The sequence below is a fragment of the Orycteropus afer genome, unplaced genomic scaffold (assembly GCF_000298275.1).
Source record: "Orycteropus afer afer isolate SDZICR_OR568_19922 unplaced genomic scaffold, OryAfe1.0 scaffold00010, whole genome shotgun sequence".
In the NCBI taxonomy this organism is placed as follows: Eukaryota; Metazoa; Chordata; class Mammalia; order Tubulidentata; family Orycteropodidae; genus Orycteropus; species Orycteropus afer.
In genome coordinates this window covers 20,615,597-20,626,425 of record NW_006921597.1, presented here as the reverse complement: position 1 = coordinate 20,626,425, position 10,829 = coordinate 20,615,597, and the positions used below count along the sequence as shown (strand labels likewise).

Sequence of the window (10,829 nt, the reverse complement as noted above, 5' to 3'; positions counted from 1 at the left end):
AAAGAAAAAATGCTGAAAACTAGGACCTGGGAGAAGATTAAGAATAATAGTAAAAAGGATAAAAGTATGAATAATAATAGTTGTTTTAAAATAGACAAATACAAGCAAACTAATCACCAGAAAAAAGAAAGCGAAAAAGAAAAAAATAAATAAAAGAGAAAAAAAAAATCAGTGGAGGACAGAGCAGGGCACCCAGGCTCCTTGTGAGCACACAGACTGTGATGGATTTTCTGTTGGCCCAGAAGGTAGGTGCGAGTGGGGGATGGCCAAACCTCCATTCACCAAGCAGGTGTGGGGTATAAGAATAACAACAGGAATGTGGTACCTTTTCATTCTTGCAGGTCTCGAGTATCCTTGGGGTTTCTGGAAAGCAGAACGTGTTCTTAAGCCCTAGGAATCTGCGGGAGCCATGTCTCTTTAAATATCCAAGATAGTCAAGCTGCTTTTAAACCTTCAAAATGGTGGTGCCCTCCGAACCGGCAGAAGTTCATAGCTCAGCCCGCCTTTCCTCTTCACCTTCTTCGTTTATACCCCAGCCACCAGAGCAGTCCTCCATGCAGTCCCTGGCTAGCAGGGCTGATTTTTAGGTTAATTTTTAGGTCCTACCACCATTCGGGAATCTCCAAGGTGTTGGTGCCATCAAGATTGCTGCCAGACCGCAGCTCAGTATGTGTCCTTTTTTGGTATTTTCATGCAAATTCTTCTGCTGGTTGGGGTTTAGTCCACTTCTATATCCTTCCCTTCAAGGCTCAGGGGTCCAAGATTATCTTCTGTGTCTGTGTTAATTGGTTTCCTTTTTCTTTGTTGAAGAGGGTCTGTGCAGTCTTTCTGCATAGTCCGCCATCTTGCCAGAACTCCCACAGTTTCTTTTTTTTTTTTAATCCCTTTTGCTCATTGCTATTTCCCCAATACCAGGCAGTCTGCTGTACAAAGGAATTGCAAAGAAACTAATCTGTTTCTGTTGTTGGCTTAAGATAGAGAACAAATCTTCCCTAAGAATCTAAATTGATAAGCCTGCCTACATATTGGTTTGGAATTTAATATATACCATTTACACAGCCAAAGAAACTCCAATCCAATAAAGTGCTTTTGGTTTGGATTAGTAGTGCTCCTAGAGATTTAGCAGAGGTAAGACCACACACCTGTGTGTGTGTTTGTACATAATGCATAACAGGGTGTATCATAAGTGATAAAGGCAAGAATTGTTTCATAAAGTTTTTGTTACATAGTTGTGTATGTGTGTTCAGGGCTACATTAAAAAAATGTATTTCCTAATATATTGTTGTTGTTGTTGTTGTTGTTTGCCATCGAGTTGGACTCGACTCATAACGACCCCCCCTTGGGTTTCTGAGGCAGTATCACTACGGAAGTAGATCGCCCAACCTTCCTTCCAAGGAGTGTCTGGTGGGTTTGAACCGCCAGCCTTCTGGTTAGCAGTCAAGTGCCTTAGGCACTACGCTACCAGAGCTCCTTTCCTAATATGAGTGACAATTAAATGTGTGAATGCCACTAATGGACATACAGGAAACTATACCTAGCATCTGGCCTATTCATATTCTTTTTAACCATGCATGAAACATTTATAAAAATTTGACTACATGCTAAACCAATAAAGCCAATCTCAAAACACATTTCAAAGAATCTGTATCACATAAGTTTCATCTTCTCAGCATAGGGCAGTTAAGTTGCAGATTAATAACAAGAAGGTAATATATAAAATATATTTATTTGGAAGCTTAAAAATATATTTCTATGTGAGCAAAGAATAAATCTTAAAGAAAATTAGAACATAGGACTAAGTGATAATGAAAATAGTGTATTTCAGAATTTGTGGCATGTAATTTAAATTGATACAGAAAGCAAAACTGGTACATTGTATTATATATAAAAAGATACGGGCCAAAAATTAGTGAGCTAAATGTCCAGCTTAAGAAGTAAAAAACAAAACAAAAACCAAAATGACAGGATATACCCAAACAAAGTAAAGCTTTAGCATGTTCCAGGAAATAGGTACATAGAGAAGAGGTCATAATACAGATGCAATGAAGATTAAAAAGATAAACGACTATTCTGAATAATGTTATGACAAGACATTGAAAACCTAGGAGAAATGGACAATTTTCAGAAAAATTATTTACCAGAAAGAATCAAGAAAATAGAAAAAGTTAATCATAGAATGTAATACGAATAGCATCCTTAACACTTAAAAAGAAACTGAATTCAGTAATCTTAAATCTTCCCAGTAACAAAATATCTGGTCTAGATGTTTTTACGAGTGAGATCTACCAAACATTCAAGAAAACTAATTCCAACCTTACCAACAAATTCCAACAAAATTGTGTAGATAATTTAAAAAGAGGGAATATTAGTCTTTCTGAGAACAGTATAATCTTAATAGTCTAGATAAAGGACAGTGCAAGAAAGAAATCACAAGCCAGTCTTATTCATGCACATAGGTACAGAAATCTTAAAATACTAGCAAGCCAAATCCAGCAGTGCATTTCAAAACAAAAAAGCAGGAATGCAGGTGGATTCAGCATTAGAAAATCAATTGATATAATTCACCAGTAAACAGACTGAGTGAAATATCCAAATATATCAGTAATTATATTAAATATAAAGGCTCTAGTTAAAAGATAAGAGTACCAGATTGAAAACTGCATACTACTTGCAAGAGAAGCAACTAAATATATAGGAAGTCTGGAAGTAAAAGGATAGAAAAAAATATACTGTGTGTAAACTAGCCAAATGAAAGCTGGTGTAACTATATTAATATCAGGTAAAATATATGTTAAGGCAAAAGGTCTTATTAGAGATGAAAAGTCACTTTACGGTGGTGTTTCTTGATGGTTAATCACTAGGAAGATGAATCTTAAATTTGTAGCTGCTTAATAGTAACACAGTGTCATCATACATAAGAGCAAAATTGACTGAACTAAGAGGAGAAATAGGAAAATCCACAAGTACAATGAAGTGTTTTAACACATCTCCCTCAGTAAGTAGCAGACGATGAATCATGCTCTAATTGGAAAACTAAATATTATAAAGATATCGATTCTCTCTAAATTGATATTAATTCAATATACTCCCAAGCAAATCACAACAATTATTTTGTGGAACTTGATGAGATCTGTTCTGGTTATCTAGTACCATACGCTGGAGACCATTCCCAAAGCTGCTTCTTATATACAGGAAGCAGACCACATCCCTAAAGCAGGTACTTAGCTGCTTGTGGTAGATCCCACCATGGAGGTGATTGCCAGTCTCATCATGAGGAAGAACTACCACCAGCTGCCCAGCCACTCAGCCAGGCCTGGCCAAGTTGACACACAAACATAACTACCACAATTCCACCACTTGTCAACTTGGCACCTGTACAGATCTCCTTCACTGTGTGGCTCCAGTCCCATATTCCTGAGTGGCAACCTCACCCCCTTGGCCTGGTGGCCCTTGTTCCTCTACCTCTTGGGCATGGCAGCCCCACCTCTCTTGGGCAGCGGCTATGACTCCATCCCGCTGACATGAACGAGCAGCCCCACACTGCAGAACCAAATTGGTGAAGGTCTGGCTCTTTGAAACCTAGGGGGCTGTGGTGGTTCCACCCCCAAAGGCCGTGGTCTTACTCTTGAGGCTTAGGCAGCTCTGCTTTCCATTTCCATGGTCTCTTGGCTTCTGCCAGTTAATGCCCGAGGGCAACCCACTCCACCGGGAATTTCTGCCTAAAGGACACTTACTTTCTTGCTCTGTGGGCTGGCCAGCCTGCTACTCCATCTCATGCCGGTCTTGTCTACCAGTTAATGCCTGAAGGCAACCCACTCCTCCAAGAAACCACCTACCCAGTGGCATGCAGCTTTCTCCTCCGTGGGCTGGTAAGGCTGTTGCTGTCTCATGCTGATTTCTGGGTTCTGCTCCTGCCATCTCTCATGCTAGTCTCTGCGCTGGTGTCTCAGTGCAGAGATCTCGGATCAAGGATGCACTCCACTCCTGTTTCCACATTTTAGGTATCTGTCAGAGCAGCACCCCATTCTCTCAGTACCATATTCTGTTCTGGATACCTAGTGCCATAAGCTGGAGACCATTCCCAAAGCTGCTGCTTATATATGGGAAGCAGACCACATCCCTAAAACAGCTACTCAGCTGCTTATGTAGATCCCACCATGGAGGTGATTGCCAGTCTCATCATGGGGAATAACTACCACCACCTGCCCAGCCACTCAGCCAGGCCCAGCCAAGTTGACACACAACCTTAACTACCACAAGGTCATTCACAAATGTGTATGAAAGAAAAAAGGTCTGACAATAGCCAAAATTTTCTTGATGAAGAGCAAGATAGGAGAAATACTCTACAAATATAGAGTAAATTTATTATAAAGCTATAGTAATTAAGGCAGTATAGCATTGGCATGTTGTTGTATGCCCTTGAGTCGTAGAACTGCCGCCATAGAGTATCTTAGGCTGTAATCTTTATAGAAGCAGATCACCAGGTCTTTTCTCCCTCACAGCTGCTTGTGGGTTTGAACTGCCAGCCTTTTGGTTAGGAGCTGAGCTTTTAATCATTGTGCCACCAGGGCTCCTTGTTATTCGCATGGAGCTAGACCAATACAGTAATGAAATGGACTATAAAGCATATATGGAACATAGTATTTGACATAAAAATAAGTTTTTGATCGATTAAGGATTTAAATATGAAAGACATTTAAAGTAGTAATAACAGTGAGGCTGGCTGACACTCAGGAGTTCTGGTGGCACAGTGCCTAAGGCATTTGACAGCCAACCAGAAGACCGGCAGTTCAAACCCACCAGCCGCTCTGCAGTATACTTCTGTAAAGATTTACTGTCTTGGAAACCCAGTGGGGCCACTGTGAATTGGAATTGACTCGATAGCAGTGGGTTTGGTTTTTCTTTCTTTTTTTTTTGGTTTGGCTAACACTTGCCAAGTGCTTACTACTTACCAGGCATCTGATGAGCTCTACAGATCAAGATGCATTTACTAATCACACTGTCTCACACTGCTGTATGAGGTGGATACTGTTTGTGATAGTTGAGGTTGTGTGTCACCTTGGCTGGACCTTGGCTGGACCATGACTCAAAGTGGTTTAAGCAGTTGTGATGTAGTCATCCCCACAAACAGATCTAATGTAATGTAATCACCTTCATAATGAGATGTGCTGTCAGCAGCCAGTCAGTTGGCCCTGTTACCCTGGGGTGTGGCCTGCAACACCTTTGATCTTACAAGAGATAAGAGAAAAGGGAGCAGAGAAGGGAGACCTGTTACCACCAAGGAAGAGGAGCCAGGAGAGGAGCATGTCCTTGGGCTGGCATCCTCCTAGGAATAAAGACTGTAAGAGAATAAATTTCTATTTGTTAAAGCCATCCACTTGTGCTATTTCTATTACAGCAGCTGTGTTGTTGTTGTTGTTATGTGCAGTATCAGTACGGAAGTAGATTGCCCCATCTTCCTTCCGAGGAGTGGTCAGTGGGCTTGAATCACCAGCCTTCTGGTTAGCAGTCAAGTGCCTTAGGCACTACACTACCAGAGATCCTACAGCAGCCTTAGAGAACTAAAAAAAAAAAAAAAAAAAAAAAAACCTCACTGCCATCGAGTCAGATACTACTCATAGCAATCCCTCCTTGGGTTTCGGAGGCAGTAACACTATGGGAATAGATTGCTCAATCTTCCTTCGAAGAGTGGCTGGTGGGTTTGAACCGACAGCCTTCTGGTTAGTAGTCAGATGCCTTAGGACTACAGCACGAGAGCTCCCCCTAAAGAGCTAAGACACTATTTATAGATGAGTAGTTGCCCAAGGTCATAGAGCAAGGGAATGTTGGGTTTGGAGTTCTAAACTAAGATGGTCTGTCTAGAGCCCGTGATCTCAAGTAGTATGCTGTAATACCTGTCTGAAAATTTAGGAGAATGTCTTCATATCAGAGAGGATGATTTTGCAATACACGAAAAACAAAAACCATTAAGGAAAAGATTGACATTGAAATTAAGAACTCATTTCTATCAAATGAAATGATAGAAATAAACTGAGAGGAGATATTTACCATACATAAGATGAAAAATATTTTGAATCTGGAATGTATAAGAATTCCTGTGGATTAAAAGCAAGATGAATAACCCAATGAAAAAAAATGGGCAAAAGCAATGAGCAGAAGAAGCACAAATAGCCCACAAATAAGATATTTAGCTTTATTTAATAAGAGAAAAACATAGATAATACTGAAAACCCATGAGTTGGACAGAAAGTTAAAACTGATAATACAGTATTGAAGTAATGTGGGGTAATGGAAAATTTTTTACAGTGTTGATGGGAATAGACATTGGTAAACTCTGAGGAACAATCTGGCAACATCTGGAAATCTGGTAAAGTTGAAAATGTACCAAACCTATAATCCAGTAATTCCACTTCTAACTATATACCCTGGAGAACACTTGCTCAAGACACAATTCTAAGAATTTCTAAATAAGTATCATTGATAATAACAAAAAAATGGTAACAACCTAAGTGTGTGTCACCAGTTCTTGTTGTTAGGTGCCGTTAAGTCGGCTCCGACTCATGCACAACAGAACAAAACACTGCCCAGTTCTGTGCCATCCTCACAATACTTGCTATACCTGAGCCCATCGTTGCAGCCATTGTGTCAGTCCATCCCATTGAGGGCCTTCCCCTTTTTCGTTGACCTTCCCCTTTAGCAAGCATGATATCCTTCTCCAGGGAGTGGTCCCTTCTGACAACCTGACCAAAATAGGTCTGACGAAACCTGGCCATTCTCACTTCCAAGGAGCATTCCAACTACACTTCTTCCAGGACAGATTTGTTAGTCCTTTTGGCAGTCCATGGTACTTGTAGTATTCTTTGCCACCACAACTCAAAAGCATCAACTCTTCTTTAGTCTTCCTTATTCGTTGTCCAGCTCTCTTGTGCATATGAGGTGATTGAAAATACCATGGCTTGGGTCAGGTACACTTTAGTCTTCAAAAAGACATCTTTGCTCTTCAACACTTTAAAGAGGTCTTTTGCAGCAGATTTTCCCAGTGCAATATGTCATCTGATGTCTTGACTACTGCTTCCATTGATGTTGATTGTGGAATCAAGTAATATGAAATCACTGACAACTTCATTCTTTTCTCCATATATCATGATGCTGCTTATTGGTCCAGTTGTGAGGATTTTCTTTATGTTGAGGTGTAATCCATACTGCAGACTGTAGTCTTTAATCTTCATCAATAAGTGCTTCACATCACTTTCAGCAAGCAAAGTTGTGTTATCCGCATATCGCAGGTTGTTAATGAGTCTTCCTCCAATCCTAATGGCACGCTCTTTATATAGTCCAGCTTCTCAAAGTATTTGCTTAGCATACAGATTGAATTAGTATAGTGAAAGGATACAACCCTGACACACTCCTTTCCTGCTTTTAAACCATGCAGTATCCCCTTGTTGTGTTTGAAAAACAGCCTCCTGATCTATGTACAGATTGCTCACGAGCACTTAATTGTTCTGGAATTCCTGTTCTCAATGTTATTCATAATTTGTTATGATCCACACAATCAAATGCTTTTGCATATTCAATAAAACACAGGTAAACATCTTTCTGGTATTCTTCACTTTCAGCCAAGATCGATTTGACATCAGCAATGATACCTCTTCTTCCACATCCACTTCTGAATCCAGCTTGCATTTCTGGAAGTTCTCTGTCAATTTGCTGCTGCAACTGTTTTTGAATTATTTTCAGCAAGATTTTACTTGCATGTGATATTAATGATACTGTTTGATAATTTCCATATTCCGTTGGATCACCTTTCTTTAGAATGGGTGCAAATATGGATCTCTTCCAGTCAGTTGGTCAGGTAGCTGTCTTCCAAATCTCTTGGCATGATGAGTGCCTCCAGTGTGGCATCCATTTGTTGAAACATCTCAGTGGGTATTCCGTCAATTCCTGGACCCTTGTTCTCCACCAGTTCCTTCAGTGCAGCTTCAACTTCTTCCCTTAACCCCATTGGTTCTTGATCATATGCCACCTCTTGAAATGGATGAGCATTGACCAATTATTTTTGGCACAATGACTGTGTTTTCCTCTATCTTTTGATGTTTCCTGCATCATTCAAAATTTTGCACATAGAATCTTTTAGTATTGCAACTCAAGGTTTGAATTTTTTCCTTAGTTCTTTCAGCTTGAGAAATGTCAAGCTTGTTCGTCCCTTTTGTTTATCTTACTCCAGGCCTTTGCACATGTTATTGTAGTAATGTCTTCTCAAGCTGCTCTTTGAAATCTTCTGTTCAGCTCTTTTATCTTGTCAATTCTTCCATTTGCTTTAGCTGCTCTCCATGCAAGGGCCAGTTTCAGAGTCTGTTCTGACATCCATTTTGGGCTTTTCTTCCTTTCCTGTCTTTTAAATGACCTCTGCTTTCTTCATGGATAATGTTCTTGATGTCATCCCACAATTCCTCTGATTTGCAGTCATTGGTGTTCAGTGCATCAAATCTATCCTTTAGATGGTCTCTAAGTTCAGGAGGGATGTAATCAAGGTAATATTTTCGCTTTCGTGGACTTGTTTTAATTGTTTTCAGCTTCAGCTTGAACCTGCCTATCAGCAGTTGATGGTCTGTTCCACAGTCAGTTCCTGGCCTTGTTTCGGCTGAAGATATTGAGCTTCTCCATTGCCTCTTGCCACAGATGGAGTCCATCTGATTCCTTGTGCTCCATTTGGTAAAGTCCATGTGTATAGTTGCCGTTTAGGTTGTTGAATAAAGGTATTTGCAGTGAATACGTCATTGTTCTTACAAAATTCTATCATGAAATCTCCAGTGTCATTTGTATCACCAAGTCCATATTTCCCAGCCTCTGGTGATTCTTCTTAGTTTCTAACTTTTGTATTCCAATCACCAATGATAATCAACACATCTTGACTGATGTTTGGTCAATTTCAGACTGCAGAAGATGAAAATGTTCAATTACCTCATTTTTGGCTTTGGTGGTTGGTGCATAAATTTGAATAGTGGTATTAACTGGTCTTTCTTGTAGATGTATGGATATTATTCTATCACTGACAGCATTGTACTTCAGGATAGATCTTGAAACATTCTTTGTGACAATGAATGCCATGCCATTACTCTTCAATTTTTCATTCCCAGCATAGTAGATCATGTGGTTGTCTGATTCAGAATGACCAAAACCAGTCCATTTCCACTCACTAATGCCTAGAATATCGATCTTTATGCATTCCATTTCATTTTTTATAACTTCCAATTTTCCTGTGTCACCAGTAGAATGGATAAATATGTTATTTCTTGGTCCTAAAATGGCAAAGAAAATGAATTAAATTAAACTACACATATCAACTTGCATGAATATCAGAAATATAAGGTTTCTCAAAGAAAGCAAGTTGCAGAATACAGTATGATTCTATTTATAAAAAGTTTCAAAACATGAGAATACTACCGTGTTGCTCAGAGATACATCCAAATATCATGAAACTATAAAGAAGCACAGAGAAGGAGACCATTACAGGGGAGTTACACAAGGAGGATTTAATGTGTTGGTGTTTTGGTCCCCTAGTGCCACTCTAACAGACGTACCACAGGTGGGTGGTTTGAACAAACAGGGCTTTACTCTCTCACAGTTTAGGAGGCTAGAAGTCTGAGTTCAGAGTGCCAAACTCTAGGGGCTGGGCGAGAGCCCCTCGACCTTGGGCTTCAGCTCTACCTCTTGCTCCTGGCCCACTGAAGCTGGAGGCATCTCTTAACTCAGGCTGCTGCTGGCTTCTGAGGCTAACAAACCCAAGGTTGACAAGTAAAATGGCACAGTCCCAAGATATCAAGCAGCACAGCAGGCCACAAGTTCAAGTCCAGAAACAGTATCAAGATTGGCAGACAACATGGCAGGCCACTGAGGTGAAGACTTGGCCAAATGCAGGATCCAGATGTACCATAAAGCTCAGAGACCTCTCTCAAAGTGCCTTATATACTAACTAGAAGCAGACCGGGAGCTCTGGTGGCGTGGTGCCTAAGGCACTTGACTGCTAACCAGAAGGTTGGCAGTTCAAACCCACCAGCCACTCCTCGGAAGGAAAATGGGTCAATCTACTTCCATAGAGATACTGGCTCAGAAACCCAAGGAGGGGTCTCTATGAGTCAGAAGCAACTCAATGGCACATAACAACAAACAACAGCAGAAGCAGACCACATCCCAAACGCAGCGCCCCAGCTGCTCACAGTAGATCCACCATGGAGCTGATTGCCAGTTTCATCGTGGGGAATAACTACATCCAGCTGCCCAGCCGCTCAAAACTAGGCCCAGCCAAGTTTACACACAACCTTAACTACCACAGTTATTAATGATTCATTTCTTAAACTGGGTGTTATGTATTGGATAACCCTTATATTATGTCTTCTTAAATATTGTTTAATTTTTTAAAAATTGAATCTTAAAACTCTTTTTGTATAATGATAACTTTATTGTTTTGTTTCGTTTTGTTTAGGATTTTATTTTTTATTTCCTAACTGGCAGTAGATGTATCTTGTGAGATTTTAAAATGGAAAAGGGTAACTTAAAAAGAAGTAACAATATAGTAATGAGTATTCCTTTGCTTTTCACAAAATTGAAGGCCTAAAACTTTTTCCTCGTTTTGACTTACTTAAACCACTGTTCAGATGTTTTTTTTAAAAAATACTGTGTATGTGGTATAAAACCAGTTCAAAATTAAAACCTTTCAAAAGTAAGGGGTAGGATTAGTAACATTGTTAGTTTCCAACCAAAATGTAGCATCCTTAAAGCATTTTAGAGGGTGTGAACATTCTATTTTTATGTAGTTGGTGTAGTTGTTA

The 10,829-nt window shown here is 39.9% G+C and overlaps 1 protein-coding gene across 1 annotated transcript in view; it reads left to right on the top strand.

The window, feature by feature from the left end:
* GPSM2 (G protein signaling modulator 2) overlaps window positions 1-10,829 on the top strand; it is a 52,664-nt gene that overhangs the window by 24,093 nt on the left and 17,742 nt on the right. The window lies entirely within an intron of this gene.